The sequence below is a fragment of the Symphalangus syndactylus genome, chromosome 6, assembly GCF_028878055.3.
Source record: "Symphalangus syndactylus isolate Jambi chromosome 6, NHGRI_mSymSyn1-v2.1_pri, whole genome shotgun sequence".
NCBI classification, from domain to species: Eukaryota; Metazoa; Chordata; class Mammalia; order Primates; family Hylobatidae; genus Symphalangus; species Symphalangus syndactylus.
The window spans coordinates 91,399,981-91,416,151 of record NC_072428.2 but is presented as its reverse complement, the minus strand read 5'-3'; the positions used below and the strand labels follow the sequence as shown (position 1 = coordinate 91,416,151).

General features: G+C 37.3%; 1 protein-coding gene across 11 annotated transcripts in view; it reads right to left on the bottom strand.

Moving 5' to 3' along the window:
* The window catches only part of MAGI2 (membrane associated guanylate kinase, WW and PDZ domain containing 2), a 1,470,566-nt gene that overhangs the window by 525,853 nt on the left and 928,542 nt on the right, over window positions 1-16,171 (bottom strand). The gene's annotated exons all lie outside the window — the stretch shown is intronic.

Sequence of the window (16,171 nt, the reverse complement as noted above, 5' to 3'; positions counted from 1 at the left end):
ATTTATTTGTTCCTTCTGTTGCATTGGACTTTAATGCTTAGAGATATAGATCTATCTTTATTCTCATCTTTGTGCCAAACCAAAATATAGTCTTACGTGTTATTCCCAAGCGGTACATAGTTAATTTTAAAATTATCCGAATTTTTTATAACAAGACTTGATTATAACCTTTTAAAAAATAATTATGCTAAGAGTACAGGTAATTTTTTTGTAGTGGAGTAATCTCACACTATTCTGAAAAGGCAAAGCACTTTCTGCTATTCTGTAGCTTTCAAAGGATTATGGCTATTGTCCTTGATGTGCACAGCACCCTGCCTAGAGCTGCATCCCCGCGCCAGTCTAGTGGTTCCCATGGCTGCTGAGAGTGCGCCTGCTGCCCTATTCACTCTTCAGATTACCACAGCTTTTTTTTGCCCATAGCTCCATTATCTGAGCTATGGAATCATCTGTTTCACCCATCCATCTGCAGCACTTTTTTGAAGAGAGAATCATTCTTATTTATTCCCATATTAAAACCTAGCATATAATCATAGAATAAGTGTTTATTAAGTGATCATCTTTATTATTTCATTTTATTGAGGCAGAGTCTTGCTCTGTTGCCCAGGCTGGAGGGCAATGGTGCAATCTTGGCTGACTGATACCTCTGCCTCCTAGGTTCAAGCAATTCTTGTGCCTCAGCCTCCTGAGTAGCTGGGACTAGAGGTGTGCGCCACCATGTCTGGCTAATTTTTGTATTTTTAGTAGAGATAGGGTTTTGCCACGTTGCCCAGGCTTATCTCAAACCCCTGAACTCAAATGATCCGCCTGCCTCAGCCCCCCAAAGTGCTGGGATTTCAGGCATGAGCCACTGTACCCGGCTGTGAACATCTTGGTATGTTCAAGGTAAAACACTTTATTTAAAATATCCTAAAATTTTGAATGGTAAAGAACATAGGTCGTATTTTTTTGAAATCAATCTTATAGCACCAACTTTGAACCTATATCAGTGTTTTCAGTTAATTGAGTAATTTATGCACTTATTTGCTCACTCATTAAAATCTTTATTGGTACTAAGTTATGCACCCAGACACTCCAGTATACATTTGAGAGAAAAAAGGATGAATACAATATAATCCTTGTCTTCCAAGATGCTCAACAGTCCAGTAAGGGAGACCAAATATGATGTCAAACAGAAAAGCATTATAACAGGAATTAGGAGTAAGCACTGCAATGGAGGAGATATACAGGAGGAAGGAAGCACACCTCACTGTCTGCAAAGGTCACTAAACAAATCTGGGTAAAAGGTGTGCTGTGAAAGGAACCACCATTAACCAGAAGACATAGAATTTAGGCTTGGCTTTTTTATATAACTACAAGCAAGTTACTTAACCTCTGTAAGGCTCAATTTCTTCATCTATAAGTGGGGAAGAGCAATAATTGTTCTAATCACCTGTGTTCTGGGCTGCAAAAAACCACAACCTACTCAAGTTAAATGTGATAGGGATGTGCTATATAAATATATAAGATGGCTAGTTGAGGGATATATTAGTCCATTCTCACGCTGCTATAAAGAACTGCCCGACGCCCGTAGTCCCAGCTACTCTGGAGTCTGAGGCAGGAGAATGGAGTCTGAGGCAGGAGAAGGGTGTGAACCTGGGAGGTGGAAGTTGCAGTGAGCTGAGATCGCGCCACTGCACTCCAGCCTGGCAACAGAGCGAGACTCCGTCTCAAAAAAAAAAAAAAAAAAAGAATTGCTCAAGACTGGGTAATTTAGAAAAGAAAGAGGTTTAATTGACTCACATTTTCACACGGCTGGGGAGGCTTCAGGAAACTTAAAATCATGGCAAAAGGGGAAGCAAGCCCCTTTTTCACAAGGCAGCAGGAGCGAGAATGAACACAGGAGGATCTACCAAATACTTATAAACTATCAGATCTCACGAGAACTCACTCACTATCACCAGAACAGGATGGGAGAAACTGCCCCCATGATTCACTTACCACCACCTGGTCTCTCTCTTGACATGTGGGGATTATGGGTATTACAATTCAAGATGAGATTTCTGGTGGGGACACACCCAAGCCATATCAAGGGGAAAGGCCGAAAAACCATGAGGAAAAAATGGCAGAAACAAAGGAGTCCACTCCAGACACTTATGTTGCCTCTGATAGCCCTGAAATCTCCAGATGGTTCTACTGCCAAAGGGACAACCCACAGTGCAAACTGCCTCCATGAGAATGGGCTCCAAACTGTCCTCAGCTGCTCTGATTCACTCATTTCTAGGGAAAAAAAAATCCCAGGCAGGATCATCTCATTGGCTGAGCCTCCATCACGTGAGCACTTGGGCTGCCAAGGAAGTAGAAGAGATGGGCACTCTCCTTTGATTTCAGTAGAGGGAGAGGGAGGTGGAGCCCTACCGTCCACCGATTTTATCTCAGGGGCCTCCCCAGGTAGAAAGAGCCTCCCCCCCGCCCCCCCCGCACCCCGGTAGAAAGGGCCTTGGAATGCTGGCAGGTAGAAATGACAAATCTCCACTCCATTTATTTGCCTTCTCACTGGGTTGTTGTGAAGACGAAGTAAGAATGTATGAGAAAGAGCTTTATTAAAAAAAACCGTAAAAATTGCAGTGGTTTTAACGGCAGTGTAAACTTCATGCTGACATACAGTGAGCAAATATTCTGAAGGCTAGCTGTGCCAATAATGCCATTGCTCATCACTATAGATATTCACAGTAAGAGAGTAATGCGAGAAAAAAATTAAGTTGTAAAGTGGTTCTTATCCACATACTATAAGTATATAACTTTTTTATTTTACAGTCGGCAAAGTGGATAATATATACACTTCGCTAAATGTTACTAATTTGATTTAGAGCATTTAAAATGAATCAGACCTCTATATGTACCAGACAAATTCTGAGCAAACAAAAATGAACAGTTGCTCCCTAGAATCAATGAACTTTTATATTTCAGCATTCCTAAAGGGTAGCACAGCTTTCAGTATGTTGCTATGCTTTCTATGGAATCTCAACACATACTTGGTATCTAATAAGCATAATGTAAAACTAAATAATCTATGCATATCTCAGTAAATGATACATGATTTTAAAGTAGTATTCTAATATCTTTAATACCTTTAATACATAGTACTAAGAAAAATGTATCACACTTCAGTGGTTTTTCTTTTTTCCTATTTGTCTCGTCAATTTTAAATTTCCCTGAAGTAAAAAAACCTTTTACTAATTAGACATAAATGCATAGCACAGGCTAAAAATAAATACTAAATAACAGATCCTGCTAAATTTATATTACTAATTATACCTATTGGTATATGATGTGACTATAAATTATACAGCAATATTCTATTTCTATGTGTATTTATGAAATTAATACATCAGATTAAATTTTATATGTAAAAATATGAATCATTAGTTAAGACATTAAGATTATCTTTATTGGCAATAATAGCAATATAAAGGAAGCACATAAATAATCCATACTCTTACTACACTTGACAAATGTAATTCATAGAGAATAAGCTACCCTAAGCCAACGTTTTTATCTCATTGCATAAGAACCAGGAAACCAGAAATACCTAGACCAGTGGTTGAAGAATTAGCCAAGCAGTCAGGCAGCTAACTCACTGAACTGACTCCCTGATATAAATGCATACAAATAAATGTATCAAGGATAAAATGTGCCTTTTAGGTAACATACCAGTATGTTTTCAGAAAAAAATAAATATCAAAACTGTTTTAAAATACAATTTGGAAAAATTGTTCCCTTAAGGATGAAGTGCCTATATGCATAGTGCCTGGATGTACAAAATCTAAAATTAAAACAGATGAACAAACAAAACCTCCACAAACCCACAACAATATGGTGTAATGCTTAACAGCATAAATCCTAGTGAGATAAACCTGACTTTAAATCATGTGTCCCCTAATCTCACTACCTCTTTATATCCTTAAATCAATTCAGTTACAGTGGGAATGTGGGGCTGTAAGATGACCACAGTCACAAAAGCAACTATAACTCTTACTACTGTTATTACCACTACGACTGCTACGATGTGCTAACCTGCACACCGTCATGGGCAATTTACATAAGTATTCTTTTATCAAATGGGGAGTAGAATAACTCTTACCCCACAGTGCTGTTCTATAGATTAATGATACTAAAAGGATATATGACATGACTAGATCAGAGTAGATGCTCAAAATAGGGTGCTACTTTTGGTATTTATTCATCACAATACAGCATGAAGTCATTCTGCCTATGCAGTTAAGAAAATAGAAACATAGGCCGGGCGCGGTGGCTCACGCTTGTAATCCCAGCACTTTGGGGCACCGAGGCGGGCGGATCACGAGGTCAGCAGATCGAGACCACAGTGAAACCCCGTCTCTACTAAAAATACAAAAAATTAGCCGGGCGTGGTGGCGGGCGCCTGTAGTCCCAGCTACTCGGAGAGGCTGCAGGAGAATGGTGTGAACCCGGGAGGCGGAGCTTGCAGTGAGCCGAGATTGCGCCACTGCACTCCAGCCTGGGCGACAGAGCAAGACTCCGTCTCAAAAAAAAAAAAAAAAAAAAGAAAATAGAAACTAAGACATTAAACTATTTCCTAATATTATATATAAAGCAAGTGGAAAACTTGTATCTCTTTGACTTAAGAACCTCATCTCTTTTGAAAATACGCTGTTGCCTTTCACGAGAAAAAAATGCGTGATGCAATTGCAACCTGCCCAGAACTCATAGAGGAGAACTTCATTCAAAGCCACGGTCAATGAACACAAATGCATCAGTTTCAAAAGGGAAAGGCAAAATTGCTACCAAAGCATAAAGCAAGGACATTTTAGGAATTTTTTTCCATCCACTCCTTTAAAAATAAGTGTGTGTGTGTGTGTTTGTATTTTGAGGAGACTGCAGGCTTTTCTAGAGCACTTTTTACGGAATATGTTTGTACTTGTGAAGAATGATCTATACATTACCAGTTTCTTGTAAGTTTAATATCAAATTCCACTAACTTATTGAGTACAACAAAATGATACATAAAATTGTCCCCCTAATTCTGTGATATTTGGATAGTCTATAAATTTACATAGTCTTCTTTCTAATCAATGCCTGCAAAATAAGGGAGAAAGTCATTTCAGGACCCTGACTTAATCTTCAGTTTTTTAACTACCTATGAAGAGATTCTTTTTTTCAAAAAGGTGTGGCTATGAAAATGTGGAACAGGATGAATGTACTCTGTTATACAAATAGAAAAGTTGGCCAGGCGCCATGGCTCACGCCTGTAGTCCCAGCACTTTGGGAGGCTGAGGCGGGCAGATCATGAGGTCAAGAGATAGAGACCATCCTGGCCAACATGGTGAAACTCCGTCTCTACTAAAAATACAAAAATTAGGTGGGCATGGTGGCATGTGCCTGTAGTCCCAGCTACTCAGGAGGCTGAGACAGGAGAATCGCTTGAACCTGGGAGGTGGAGGGTGCGGTTAGCTGAGATCACGCCACAGCACTCCAGCCTGGTGACAGGGCAAGACCCCATCTCAAAAAAAAAAGAAAACTTTTCCAAAAATTTGAATAAAAAGAATAGCCCATTGTCAATAATTTATTTTGTAATAAAAACATTTAATAAATGCCCATTTACACAGGACACTCACACAATTTATTGCAAAGGGAGAGGGACTAAAATAGATTACGAACTAAACCTGCCAGGCAAAGTCCTTGCAAAACCTAATCCCTCACCCATTTTTAGGCAGACCTGTCCCTAGGTCATCTGAAAGCAATGAGAATAGCTTTCTAAATAACTTTTCATGTACTGTACATGAAACCAACGTGGAATTATTCTTCTGCTTTCTCTGTAGTCAATCGACCTTTGCATAAAAGTTGTATTTTAAGTTTCTAAAGTGATGATTTTACCTTTCTTCTGATTCCTCCCAGATTTTTTCGCATTGATTTAGTGGTGAGGCTAAGGGGAAAAACAGGAATATGAAACGATTTCAACGAATTTTAAACTGTTTCCTTTTTTGTACCTCCAGTCTTCATGGAATGGTAATAGATACCAAAATATTATTTTCTGAGATGCACCATATTCTTTATGCTTTTAAATTCCAGTATTATGACAAGAAATAGGAAAGACACTAAAAACTAATTTTAGGTATGAGGAAATGTAAAAATGCTAGTAGCAGATACTTTGAAATACTTTCACTTACTTCCAACAGCTTTTTTCTTTAAACAAGATCAGTTTTCATGATAGAAACATATCATTTGTTATGCCTTTTAAGTTGTAGACTCAGATGCTTACTCTGTTGTTTCAATCCTTTTGGTGTATAATAATACGTGTAGGTTTTATATCAAATAACCATAGATCCTTCCATATGGCTCCCAAGTGGAGATGGGTTTTACAAAGGTAATAAATATACTTGTCTTCAAGATACCACACCGATTAAGGTCATGACTTCTATTCCTCCCCAATATTCTCAGTCCTTTTTTCCCATTTTGGTAAACGGAAAGAATGAATTTTGGATAGCGGTTCAGTAGAAGAGAGATGATTGCCTGCAGGACCCACAGGGCATACAAACAGCGCAGCTCATCAGTGGTATTCCCAGAGAGCTTGAGGATATGTCTTCGTGTTGGAAACAATATGTGGCAAACTTTAAATGGTTGAGAATCATATTTGTTTTTATAGTTTTATAAATGAAGCAAATAGTTTGATGCTTGGCCTCTTTAATAGCACCTGCAAAAACTGACCCTGACATTAAACAGAGAAAACATTTAGGGTTCCAGCTGACCATAATTGTGTTAGAAAACTTGCCAGATTGTAAGTAAACGATCATTTTATACACATCAGAGATTTAGATGTGTATTAATAGAAATGGATAAATCATCAAAGGACTCAAAATTCAAACTTTAAGACACGTTTAACATATTAAACAAGAGATAGTAATGAGTTAAATCTAGTACCAAAAACCATTCTAACTCATGTCACCCATGGCAAAACAATCATAGTCATATAGCTATAGTTAGTAAATTAGAAATTTTGTAAATATAAAATGAAGTGAATAAATATAACCCACAAAATATTCTACTTTTCTAAAATTGGATTTTCTACCAGAAAATAAGACAGAAATTCTTACTGCAGAATTCTTTTGTCAACCAATTTTTGAAATTATTTTTGTAAGCAGCTCTGATGCTTACACTTGGTCCTGAAAAATACAAAAATGTATCATTTCCTCATCATGTCATATGTAGTTAGCAGCTTGAAACCAAGATGCAGAAACTCCCTGACCTCGAAAGATAATGTCTTTTTTCTCTTGTGGTGAAAAAGCACTAATCTTACATGTGTCAGAAATAAGAAAAACATACAAAATAGTGTTTTGTCATCAATACTTATACTGAACAGTAAATTGCTGAATTTTTAGAAATTCAGTGTTTAAGTGACTTTCAGAAAGTCCACAACTGTACAAAAAGTGGGAATGTTTTTTTCATACATGGAATTGAATTATTCTTCACAAACCCCACCTAAGAATTTCAAATTTTTTGTAAATTAAATTAATGCTGGTTTCACAATGTGATCTCCAATGACATATATTCTGAGTTTACTGTCTTTATTATTCACCAGTGCTCTCCAGAAAGTCACGCAGATAGTTAAATTTGACTAACATTTCCTGAAACTTGTTTGCAAGTCCTCAGAGGTCATTCTGACAGAATACTCATTTATTCATGTCAGCTAATGTAGACAGGCACAGGATAAATCTTTGCTAAACATAACTGTCCACAGACTGGCTAGGGAAGGTGGTTCGCTCATGTAAAGGAAATTGGACACTCTTTCCTTCAGTGACTCTTCCCTTCAGGTGTTATCAGAGTAGCTCAGAACATTTCCCACCTGCGCCAGATAGCAGATGGAAAGAAATTATAAAGAAGTCACATATGATTTGTTGATGTCAAATATACATCTGCTTCCAAAAGAAGGCATTTGAACATTTATAACTACAACATAAACTTTAAATTCACGAGTATATCCCATTTAAAGAATGTATTAAATCCCTTAGAATAGCACTATCTAGTAAAAATGGAATGCAAGCCACAGATATGAGCCACATATATGTAATTTAAATTTTTTTGTTTTTACTTTTCCTTTCCTTGCTAAAGGATATGGGGATTTTTTTTTTTTTTTTTTTTTTTTTTTTGGGACATGGTCTCACTATGTTGGCCAGGCTGGTCTCAAACTCCTAGCCTCGAGCCATCCTCCTACCTTGGTCTCCCAAAGCACTGAGATTACAGGCATGAACCACCACACCTGGCCAATCATCTTAAAATTTTCTAGTTAGCCACATTAAAAAAGAAAAAATGTGAAAGTAATTTTAATATTTTTCTTTACCCAATATATCCAAAATATTATCATTTTAATAATTAATAAAAAAGTTATTGTATTTTATTATTTTAATACTAAGTCTTCAAAATCCAGTGTACAGTTTACATTTACAACACACCTTAATTGGGACAAGCCCCATTTCATATATTTAATAGCCATATGTTACTATCAGCTACTATACTGGACAGCACAGCCTTAGATAATCCCTTTCATCAAATATCATTTTAAATTACTATATTATCACCTGAGTAACTCATTTTTCTCACAAACAATAAACTGAATATCTCTGTTGTAAATAACTGAGAAAACTGAGTAAACACCAAAACACAATAACAACTGTAGGTGACAATGTGTTAATGATATTTCTCTTGTTTGATTGCGTTGGTCCACTGAGTACCTGTAAAATGTTATTAAGCATCTAGCAGATGCACATGTCTTAGCAACAGTCTCTCATTCTGCTTCCTACTCATCCATTTTTATCACTTTATCTTGTCTTAACTTGAAATATTCATTTTTAACTTTATTATTAAGATATAGGATAGAAGGTAAAAAATGAATGAATGTTTTAGGTAAATAAGCATGGACTTGTGTGAGGACACTGTTCTTGTGTTCAGGGATAGGACTGAAGCGCCCTCTTTATAATTAATCATAACTCACAGAGGGATTGTTGACTCATGGCAGCAGTGTGGAAACAGACAATATTCATAGTTATCCTTTTCTGTCTTGTATTTCCTCTATAACTCCCTCTCACTTTGATCCCCCATCGTGTTCAGTACCCAGTGCCTCATGCTTCTCTTTTCATTAGGCTTCTACTTTCGCACCTCATGCTCATAACAATTCCAATTTTCTTTTTTTTTTGGACACATGACATGTGTCCCATTTCCAATTTCCTTTCAGTCTTGCCAAGTGACTGGGTTACTACTCTGAGAAACTAAACTAAGATGTCAAGGATTAAAATAGGCTTAATAGGCTCCATATGATGCTTGCATTTTAATTAGAGTTAAAACTCTAATCCAAAAGGTTAATCTTAAAATTGGGGAAATAACTAGTCAACCACTGGAAGAACTTATTTTTCAGAAGAGCCTTTGGTGCTCCTCAAATCACAGTGGAGGTGTTATCCTGGGTAGTCAGGGCTCCTGGGAGGGTAGATATGATGACCCTGCTCCCTCAGCAAACTCAAGCAAAATGCAGATGCAAAGATATTTGGAAAACGGTACTGAATAAAAAATAACTTTAGTGTAATTGCAGTTAGTAACAAACTTATAAGTCTACCTTTTTTAATGGAAACCTTTTGCAATTGTTAATGTAATTATTAAGTTTTTTTTTTTTTTTTGAGACAGAGTCTTGCTCTGTCACCAGGCTGGACTGCAGTGGCATGATCTTGGCTCACTGCAATCTCTGCCTCCCGGGTTCAAGTGATTCTCCTGCCTCAATCTCCCAAGTAGCTGGGGCTACAGGCATGCACCTCCACATCCAGCTAATTTTTGTATATTTAGTAGAGACGGGGTTTCACCATGTTGGCCAGGATGGTCTCAATCTCTTGACCTCATGATCTGTCCGCTTTGGCCTCCCAAAGTGCCGGGATTACAGGGGTGAGCCACCACACCCGGCCTTGTTTAAGATTTTTAAGTGTCTAGTGAGCTCAATCCTTAAGAGACAATACCTTCATGGCTCAGTAAGTAAGACAATGAAAGTGAAATTTTGACAAATTTATAAATGGGCATTTGTACAAAGCTCAGCAGATTCTTTTGATGGTCATCTTAATTAAATTTACTTCTTCAAAAATTGATAAAGGAAACTGAACCTTTCAAGGACAACATTATTTTTCTCACACAACATTTATAGCTTGTCACATAACTTCCTTCTCCCAATGGTGCTTTCAATTGTGATACTATAAAATTACTCAGAAATTAGGAGACCTCTATGACTATTTTTGGTCCCTGTCTTGTAATACAATACCCAGGGAAATTTCTGATTAATCTTAATTTGATTTTCGGTTAATGATTAAAGAAATTTGCCAAATATCAAATCTCTAACCCTCAGTTGCTAATAAAAGTCAGAAAAACAATAAAAAAGAAATTTCATTTCTCCTTGAAGAATATGGCTGCTAGATTTTCCCAAGCTTGACATGGTAAGAGCTCTAACACAGAGTCAGAGGATCTGTATTCTAAAGAGGGTTCTACCACTACTCTCCTAAATGACTGTGAATTGGGCAGCAACCTCCCCTGAACCTCAGATTCCTCACTGTGAAAATACAGAATTAGGATGTATCTCTAAAATACTCCTCACCTCCAAAATTCTGTAATGAAAAATTTTAAAAGATGCAAGGACAACAGGTTTTATTTCTTTTTCAACATATTAGAAAGCCTTGAATTGACAATGAATAGAGAATAACAATAAACTAAAGCCAACAGTTTCACTTACTTGAGAACGTGGACGCATTTGCTTTCCTGACATAAATGTGGAAAACTGTCATTTGACTATATCTTTATACATCTTTGCACAGTCCCTTCTGGGAAAGTGATTGTGGTTGCAGAGTGTTTCTATTTTTATTCTAAGCCTTTCATTTGCATCCATCCCTGTTGGTGAATTAGAGAGTCCCTAAGTATATCTCCCATAGGATATAGACTATGATTACTTTGTGGAAGGTCATATATAAAGCTCTTTGACTTTGTATTTTAGTCTACGTAATACTTTAAAATTTACTGACTTCTTTGGAGTTGACATTTTCATTGTAATCACCTTGTGATCTGTGTGACACAAACATAAAGCCTACATGTTAGAGTATGGCTAATGTTAGCAGCAATTTAGATGTAAGTAGTACTAATGCATAAGTCAGAAAAACAACGAACAAACCAAAAAGCTAAAGAAAATTTTCTTTAGCTTTTTGGCATATAACCCTAGGCTTTGACTGCATGATGCTAGCTTGTCTTACTTAACCTGGATTTTCTTTTGCCTCTGAATCAATATACTGACTACCTATGAAAACCAATCTAATGACAAAGAAAACTCTCAACTTATTTTATATTTAAAACTCTGGAAATCAACTAATTTTTTTTTTTTGATACGGAGTCTTGCTCTGTCACCCAGGCTGGAGTACAGTGGTGCAATCTCGGCTCACTGCAAGCTCCGCCTCCCGGGTTCACGCCATTCTCCTGCCTCAGCCTCCCAAGTATCTGGGACTACAGGCACCCGCCACCACGCCCGGCTAATTTTTTATATTTTTAGTAGAGAGGAAATCAACTAATTCTTTAAAGGTGTAAAGGTGTATATTTTACTGAGGTATACCTCTTCTACTCATCACATTTTTACATAACTTGGCCTTTCCTACCATCCTTCAAATTATATAGCAAATTATGACGTGTCACAAATGAGAGTTTACTTAGAAAACCTGTTGAATTACTGAGAAATGAGCAAAGTAGGGAAAGAAACGTGTGGGTCAAAAAGACCAGAAAATAAATAGGAAGAAGAATAGTAAGGACAAGGAGGCACTAGAGAAAGATGAGGAAAAGAGATGATGAAGAGGAGAACACAAAAGAGGAGGAAGAGAAGTGTCATGTGTAATTTCATGAAGTTGTAAGATTCCAGTGTAATCTCTGAGGTGACATTTTGGCCCAAAGCCACACACACATAAGGTCATCTGTGATGACCTGGTATCTGAGAAGGTACTAGAGCTGCACTATCCAATATGGCAGCCGCTTGTTACATCTGGCTGTTGAGGACTTGGAATGTGGCTAGTTTGAGTTGAGATATGCTGTAAATATAAATTGCACACTAGCTCTTAGTACCACAAAGGAAGTAAAATATCTCAGTAATCATTTTTACATTGATTATATGTCAAAATGGTAATATCTTCCATCTCAATTCCTGGTCTAGTTCTTCTGAAAAAAAGTAAGACTCAGTAAATAGTCAACTACTAGTAAGTAATGACATCCATAACTAATAAGAGTGAGTGAAGGTGAGAAGGAGTCAACCCAAGGATCCGGGACAATAGACACTTGATAGGCAAGAAACTCAATCGGAAAGAGTATCAAGGGCCGGGGATGGGGGGGTTGAGCTGCTTATTGCCTGACCAAGCCAATGACAGCTGAGTGATGGGCAGAGGGGAAGGTTATCATACATCTAATCATCTTGTCATTCATGCAGCAAACATTTACTGATAGCCTATTATTTGCCAGGCACAGGTTAACTCAATGAACAATGGTGAAAGACATAAGCACAGTTCTCTTTGAAGCTTACCTTCTACTGAGGGAGATAAATATTAATCAAAAAATCACACAAATAAAAAATTATAAACTCTGACAAGAGCTAAAAAGGTCAAGTGGTGGTGTTTTGAGAACTCCAAGAAGAGTTCAAGTTAGGTAAGGAAAAAAATTGGAATTTTGATTGAATACCCAGACTTTCTCCCTTAATCTGGGCCAAAATATTTATGGATAAATACAGATCTTCAGGAAATGCATGTGGTTTAACCAAAAGAAATAAAATTGCTCCACTGTTCTTAAACTTGTCCTAAGTACTTTTCTAAAAGCCAAATGGCTAAACTATATGGAAATGTATATATGCGTGTGTTTGTGTATTTATGTGTGTGTGCATGTGCTCCCAAATAAATCAAGTTGTTTGCCAAATCTAAAATTAGCAACATTTCTGCTAATTAGCCGGAGAAGCTCTTCTTTTCTCAGTTTAACCCAAGACCTAGTCTCTACTGAAAATACCTCTAACATTCACAAATCCAAGAGCTATGCAGTTTGAAATCAAGTTTTGTTTTTTACTATATAAACCTAATTGAAGGTAGAACTGATAGCAGGTTTAACTTGATATTGACCTTTGTTTCTAGACTGATGACCAGTGTAGTCTGGTCATTTCCTGCTTCTGATAGTGGGGGAGCACGCAGAGTCAGTGAAGGAAAGCCTTCTCCATAGCACTGATGTTTAAAGTGAAATTAGAAAAAAACGAGTAAGGCCAGGTGCGGTGGCTCACGCCTATAATCCCAGCACTTGGGGAGGCTGAGGCGGGTGGATCACGAGGTTAGGAGTTCAAGACCAGCCTGGCCAAGATGGTGAAACCCCGTCTCTACTAAAAATATAAAAATTAGCTGGGTGTGGTGGTGGGCACTTGTAATCCCAGCTACTCGGGAGGCTGAGGCAGAGGATTGCTTGAACCCGGGAGGCGGAGGTTGCAGTGAGCTGAGATCGCGCCACGGCACTCCAGCCTGGGTGACAGAGTGAGACTCCATCTCAAAAAAAAAAAAGGAAAAGAAAAAAATGAGTAAAATGAAGTAAAGGCTCAAGAGGTACAGAGAGGGAAAAGCATTCCAGGCAGAGGGAACAAATTTACAAAAGCCTTGAATCTGGAGAAATAATACTAGCTTGGAAGAACTAATAGGAAAACACTCAGGCTAGAGATAATATGGAGCCTAACAGGCTTTGTTGAAGATTTGGGTCAATTTCCAAGAAATAAAAGGAAGGCCTTAAGGGTTTTAAAAAGGCATTCAGATTTGCTTTTAAAATAGATGTCAGGCTGCAGGGTATAAGATGGATTGGAGGCAGCAAGAGTGAAAGTCTTGAGGTCAATGAGGGATATTTACAAGGGTAAAGATGTTATCATTGAAACTGCCTTTGTAAAAATTATATCTCAGGAAATCATGACAGTGAAAGAGATCTGTCCTGACTCCATCTTGATTTTAACATCCAAACTGTTTTTGTTCATACCTGGGTGCAAGCTGAACTAACTTTGGGAGGAATTTATAGTTTAACAAAGATGAAAACAGCCCTTTCCCAAAACAAACCCTCTTCTTGCCTGGGGAGTAGACTGTTTTTTTCTTGCTGATTTTTTCCTTGTAGTTCCTTGTAGATTCTAAGTATTAGTCCTTTGTCAGATGTATAGTTTGCAAGGATTTTCTCCCATTCTGTGAGTTCTCTGTTTACTCTGCTGATTATTTATTTTGCTGTGTAGAAGCTTTTTAGTTTAATTAAGTACCATCCATTTATCTTTTTGTTGTATTTGCTTTTGAGTTCTTGGTCATGAAGTCTTTGCCTAAGTCAACGTCTAGAAGGGTTTTTCTGATGTTATCTTCTAGAATTTTTATGGTTTCAGGTTTTAGATTTAAGTCTTTCTTCTATCGAGTTGATTTTTGTATAAAGTGAGAGATGAGGATCCTGTACATATCTTGCCAATTATCTCACCACCATTTGTTGAACAGGATGCCCTTTCCCCCTATATGTTTTCATTTGCTTTGTTGAAGGTCAGTTACCTGTAAGTATGTGGCTTTGTTTCTGGATTCTCCATTCTGTTCCATTGGTCCCTGTGGCTATTTTTATGCCAGCACCATGCTGTTTTGGTGACTATAGCCTTATAGTATAGTTTGAGGTTGGGTAATGTGATGCCTCCAAATTTGTTCTTTTTGCTTAGTCTCACTTTGGCTACACGGGCTATCTTTTGGTTCCATATGAATTTTAGGTTGTCTTTCCTAGTTCTGTGAAGAATGGTGGTGGTATTTTGATGGGAATTGCATTGAATGTATAGATTGCTTTTGGCAGTGTTGTCATTTTCACAATATTGATTCTACCCATCAATGAGCATGAGATGTGTTTCCATTCATTTGTGTTGTCTATGAGTTATTTCAGCAGTGTTTTGTAGTTTTCCCTGTAGAGATCTTTTACCTCCTTGGTTAGAGATATTCCTAAGTTGTTATTATTATTTTAATGTTTGTTGTTGTTGTAGCTATTGTAAAAGGGGTTGAGTTCTTGATTTGTTTCTCACCTTGGTTGCTGTTGGTGCATAGCAATGCTACTGATTTGTGTATAGTGATTTTATATCTGAAACTTTACTGAATTCATTTATCAGATCTAGGAGCTTTTTGGATGAGTCTTTATGGTTTTCTAGGTATTCAATCATAACATTGGCAAACAGCAACAGTTTGACTTGCTCTTTGCTGATTTGGATGTCCTTTATTTCTTTCTCTTGTTGAATCGAAAAAAAAAAAAACATACAAAAAAACCCACAAGATATTCAGGCAACAACTAGCACAATGAATAGAATACTACCTCACGTCTCAATACTAACATTGAATATAAGTGGCCTAAATGCACTACTTAAAAGATACAGTGGAACATGACAAGAATGCCGTGGCTAAGACTTCCAGTACTATGTTGAATAGAAGTAGCTAGCCAGTACTATGTTAAAAGAAGTGGAGAAAGTGGACATCCTTGTCATGTTCCAGTTCTCAGGGGGAATGCTTTCAACTTTCTCCATTCAGAATAACGTTGGCTGTGGATTTATCATAGGTGGCTTTTATTACAAGGTATGTCTCTTCTATGCCAATTTTGCTGAATGTTTTAATCATAAAGGGATGCTGAATTTTGTCAAATGATTTTTGTGCATCTATTGAGATGATTTTTGTCATTTTTGTTTATAATTCTGTTTATGTGGTATATCACATTTATTGATTTGTGTATGTTAAAACATCCTTGCATCCCTGGGATGAAACCCACTTGATCTTGGTGGATTACCTTTTGGATATGCTGTTGGATTCAGTTCACTAGTATTTTGTTGAGAATTTTTGTATCTATGTTCATCAGGGATATTGGTCTGTAGTTCTTTTTTGTGTGTGTGCCCTTTCAAGACATTTTGATGTAGGCATTTAATGCTATGAACTTTCCTCTAAGCACTACTTTTGCTGTATTCCAGAGCTATTCACAGGTTGTGTCATTATTATCATTCAGTTCAAAGAATTTTTAAATTTCCGTCTTGAATCAATGTTGACCAGGCTGCAGTGATTGTTATCGCTCTTCTGGGTCTAGCCACCCAGCGATACTGGGTTGGTAC